This window comes from Leuciscus leuciscus (assembly GCF_965113295.1).
Source record: "Leuciscus leuciscus genome assembly, chromosome: 8".
NCBI lineage: Eukaryota > Metazoa > Chordata > Actinopteri > Cypriniformes > Leuciscidae > Leuciscus > Leuciscus leuciscus.
Window position 1 is genome coordinate 44564309 of NC_138732.1, and position 5334 is coordinate 44569642.

Below are 5334 nucleotides of genomic sequence, written 5' to 3' on the forward strand. Positions count from 1 at the left end.
CCACTGCCGTGTATTCCTTAACCTTGATCTTTGCCTGTACTCTGGACTCTGTGATACTTTGCTGCCTGCCCCGACCTCTGCCTGTGTCTGACCTTGAGTATTGGATTGTCCCTTTGTTTACTGCTGTTCTCAGTGTATGTCTGCCTACCTGTATTTCCTACCCGTGTTAATAAAGTCTTGCAAATGGATCCCTCTGCCTCAGCCTCAGCATTACATTCAGTCTGTCATAGACTCTTTTAGGGATTTTTACATCAGAATCACAGAGGGAAATCTAAAAAACAAACATAAAAAAAAAACATCAATATATTCCTTTATAATTCAATTAAAAAGGTATAATTTTTTTACTTGATTCAGATCACTTACTGAAGTGTTCATGCACAAAAATACAGATAAAACGATACAAATACCACTTTTCTTTATCATAAAGAATTTTACCATTTCTGAGGTTTCAGAAAGACACATCTCATTTGAATTTGGGCTTGAGCTGAGTGGGCCTCTCTTCATGGACTCTAGGACCTCTTTGAGAGATGCTACTATCCCTGGAAGATCTACAAGACAAAATTAAGATGCGTTATACAAAGTAAGGGCAGGACAAACACTAATTTATGTTTTTCCTGTGTACATGTACTTGGTCTCTTTTTTAAATGCTGACATATATTTTGGGTAACACTTTATTTTGATAGTCCACTTTAGACATTCTACTAACTATAAGTAACTTTGCAACTACATGTCGACTAACTGTCAATAGAGTATTAGTAGACTGTCTGCTTAATATCTGCTAACATTTTGTTTTGTTGGTTCCCCAACAGACACTACTGACTATAAGTAACTTGGCAACTACAAGTCAACTTATTCTCCTTACCCAAACACCTAACCATAACCTAACAGTCTACTGACAGTCTACTACAGCCTACAAATACTCTAATGAGAGTTAGTTGACATGTAGTTGAAAAGTTACTTATAGTTAGTAGAATGTCTAAAGTGGACTATCAAAATAAAGTGTAACCATATTTTGAAATGAAACATTACTGTAACTTCCATGTTATTATTGCAGTAATTAATCAATATTAATAAAGACAGAAAATTCCATTAAAAATTACAAGTTGGTGGCAGCTGGTACACTTGATGCTACGACTTGATTAAATGTAAAAAAAAAAGCACAAGCATATAAATGTATAACAGTCATGTTTATAAAAGCTTCATAAATCTGGAGAAAATAACACATGCTACTGTATTATCTGTATTATCAGAAAATCATTTTTTTTTTTCAGTCTGTCTTAAAGCAATACTTGGCCATAGCTGTTAAGAAAATCACCGTGATGACTTTTCCTCCCCATGCTCCCTTTAACTGATCAAACACAGACACCTCCATGAGGCATCATATTAGCTTCAGCTAAAAAAATTGTGTAGTTTTTTAAAGTATTTTATTATCTAAAATTGAAAGCTTTAAAAAAGACGCTAAACTTTTCTACTTTCTTATAGACAAATCAATGTTACGGACTAAATTACAAGCTACTGTTGAATCATATGAAGAGTATATAGTAATGCACGTACATAAAAAAAGGAAGAAGGCATCACTACAAATTAGCATAGGTCATGCTTTTCACCTTAATTCATACTATAAAATTTGTTTGTCCGTTGCGACAAGTTAGATTTTGTTTTAAATAACAAACCTTTACCTTTCAAAGCTTTGACAACATCAGCATCAAGCTCAACATTGGTTTTCCGGGGAGATGTATTCTGCAAAAGACTTCTATCTCCATATTCATCGTCACTGTCTAGTACAGCCTGTATTTGATACATTGGACACAAGGTTAGAAGAGGCTCAATTAAACATTTTGCTTAATTAAACATAATTACATTTCTAATTAATGTGTATATTATAACTCTATGGAATTCAAATACAAATCTAAATTTGCATTATTCAAATTTGTTGAACAGATTTAGTGAAATGAGAAAACATTTTTAGAAAATGTTTTACAAGTAATAAATATGTTTCCAGTCTTAATGATTGTAAACTAAGAAATCAGACATCTGTAATAGAACATTTTGCTGCTTTAGGAATCTCCTTCTAAGACAAAGTGTAGACAAGTTTGTTCTTGGTTGAAGTAACCTCTTGTTGATGTTTGAATTATTACCTCTTTAAACCCGCACCCATAACCGGTTTGGGAGTTGAGCATGCCTGTTCTTGGTATTGTTTGAATTATTATCAAACAAAACTGAGGCTAGCTAAACCCCCTCCTCCTAATCCGCGCAATAACACCCCAAACCCCACCCCACATCCGGTGACTGTCTGGAATAGTCTGTTATGTTTCGTTCTTGCGGGTTAACTCTGTTTGTAGCTTAAATGTTTTTTTTTTCTGTCTTTGTGGAGACTAGGCTGTCTGCAGAGACAGCATTTTACAGTGTGTTCAGGGGACAGCAACCCGGTCTCATCCCAAGACGTCACATACTTACGTGTCTTGACCATACGGCAACATACGACGCAAAGGGTACCACTATAACGTCAATATGAGACGGAGACATAAGCGCACCAGCAGCGCCTCCTAGCGGTACCCCTAACCCATACCTAAACCTAACCATTAACCACCGTTTTGGGATGAGACTGTGTTAGGGACAGGCAACTAGAGGATAGTGAGGAGATGTTTGTGGTTGGTGAAAAATTTTTTTTGCCATAAAAAAGGTGTGAGATCACTTAAAGCACCTTTAAACCATAAGGATTGAAGAATCCAAAGTTAACTTGACATTTAGAGCCACAATGTTTTACTTTAATTAGAAATAGATCAGAGGGGGAAAAAAACCTGAAATGTTGGAACAGAAACAATGCTTACTCTCTTTTTTGTTGGTCTAGGTATGTTTTCAAACAAGTCAATTTCAGTGTTATCTGAATCATCTGACATTGGAGTGGAGGTTACAGGAGCTGCTTTTTTTCTTTTCAAATCCTGAAGGTCTCTTTTCAACTGGTCTCCCATTGCAACAGCAGCTGCACTTTGAGATGTACTTGCACTCTTAAAAAAAACACATTGTAATTAACATAAAAAGGCAGACAAGCGATTTTAAACACAATTATCCTGAATGTTAAGTTAATCCACAACCTTTACGGCCTCAGATGTTTTTTGCCCTTTCAGAATGGTGGTCTTCCAGATGTCTTCACCTCTCTTAAAAGCATCTCTCTTTACAACTAAGTCCTTGTAAACATCTGTAATTACAATATATATATATATAAACAAACCAATAAAGGGATATCCAACGTGAAGTTAGTAATTCCTCATTGTCATCATTTATTCACTCTCATGTCATTTATTCTTTCATCGTATTTAAAAAAATTTCATTACAATGTTGACCTTTTTTGGGGGGGGGATGGGGGGGCTACCCTTTTAGAAAACTCTAATCTAGGTTGCGCACCAGTTTTAAGGATGCTATTGTATGTTTTGTTCATAATTAGTTACTACTTTTGAAATACAATATAGTATTTGAATAGAGAAGATATGAGGATTTAACTTGACATAACTCTGAATTGAACCATGTTACAGAAAAAAAAGAGTAAAATAACACTTTTACAATTTCCAAAATAATCATATTTCTGTTATTCAATTTAAAATTTTAAAATACATCCTTAAACGCCTTTTCTATATAAATTCCAGAAAGGATACGAGAAAATAATATTTTTTACTAGCCCTAACAAGTAGATTAAAAACATTCAATGATAAAATAATAATATTAAGTAAACCAAAAAGTATAATAATGAATGAATCATATTTTTATTTTTAAAATGTAATAACTTAACAAACATCTCAAGGATCTGTTATATCCAACATTATCACGATTTCAACTCACACAGGTAGAAAAAAAATAGTTGTTTGTTATTTTTCACCAACGAAAAGTTATAAACAAAGAGACTCAACTAACTTACTCGACTTAACATGACCTGGCGGTTTAAATATAATTTTTTTTTTTTAAACTTTACAATAGTGACTATATATATATATATATATATATATATATAAAACTCTTATATCAATATTTATTTCCGTTTTAATTTTACAGTACAAGTTATTTAATTGGTTTTGTTACAAAACTTTTGTAAAAGCAGTGGATGACTACGTTCGCTAAGACCCGCCCCCCTTAGTTACTGTCGCTACGCCCGACAAGCTACGCCGCTCTCATGCCCACACCATGTTCTAATGCAGGGAAAATACATCGTGGAGCAGAGAGCAGACTGACAACACGCTAACAGACAGGACAGACCAGCTTAATTTTCGGTTACTTTTTATAGTATACATATTAAACAAAAGCTAACCTTTCATATTTGAACATTTTTAAAAATAAATGTAAACAATAAATACCGTTTTGTGGGTCTTTAATGTGTCTGTCACCTCGCTGTAGGGCATCAAATAAAGCTGCTCGTGAACCAATCATCTCTTCCTTCTAGTTCAGTTATAGCATTCAATAAACATGAAATAAGATAAGAAGGGATGTTGTTTTATTCGCAGAAAGACGTTAGTAGTACACTCCGTTTCTCAAGTTTAAATCCTCCCATGTTAATCTCCCATCTTGTCTAACTGATGGTGCGTTCAAGTCCTCCTGGGAATTTCGTACGTACGAGGTGGGAAGTCGTGTTGACGACGTGAGGTGCGTTCAAGTCAGTTTCGTCGGAGCAAGATGGTGGTGTACCTTCTTTTAATGAATAACACGAAAATATAGCAAGTTTTGTTAACTCTGCTTATAGAAAATGAAGAACAAAGAATGCGCATCGGGTGTGTTTTTCTTTTTATGTTTTTAATTAACTTATGAGGCCAATGTAAATTAACTGTATCATTATATAATTAGTTAATTGTTATATTACAAGTAGGCTATATCATATTTTGTGCAGAGAGCTTACTTTGTTATAAATGAAAAAGCCTTACAATGTCACTGCTAAACCTGTAAGTGATAGGCTATATTTTACTATCACTTTGCTCAACTACAGACGTTGCATTCATTGATTCCGCCATGCTTCTCACTGACACGCCCCCAACTCGTACAGATCGGGGCTTAAAGAAAATCCCGAGCTCCCCACTGGTATTTACGACATTGTGGTGGCGTTCATGTGCATTCAACTCGTAAATACGATCTATACGAGATGACTTGAACGCACCATGAGTTGTCGGAAAAAATGGCGGATGGCGAAGTATGATTGGTCAGATCACCTGTCAATCAAGCTCCCTACGAACGGTCAAATTGACATGAAAATCGACAGCCTAATATTACCAAATAGCCTAACATTTTCTAGAGTTAAATATCATAAATCTGTATATTTACAACACAAGACAACATTGTATTATGTTCACTGGG

General features: G+C 34.7%; 1 long non-coding RNA gene across 2 annotated transcripts; it reads right to left on the bottom strand.

Moving 5' to 3' along the window:
• Window positions 1–1679: 1679 nt before the first annotated feature.
• Window positions 1680–5134, bottom strand: LOC309505352. 2 transcript variants are annotated; one of them, XR_014208396.1, is made up of 4 exons: window positions 4347–5134; window positions 3096–3199; window positions 2832–3008; window positions 1680–1788 (listed from the first exon to the last, which is right to left on the bottom strand). It is a non-coding gene; the product is annotated as an uncharacterized lncRNA (long non-coding RNA). The 2 variants fall into 2 exon arrangements; XR_014208397.1 differs by having other exon boundaries at window positions 2832–3199.
• Between the last annotated feature and the right edge of the window lie 200 nt (window positions 5135–5334).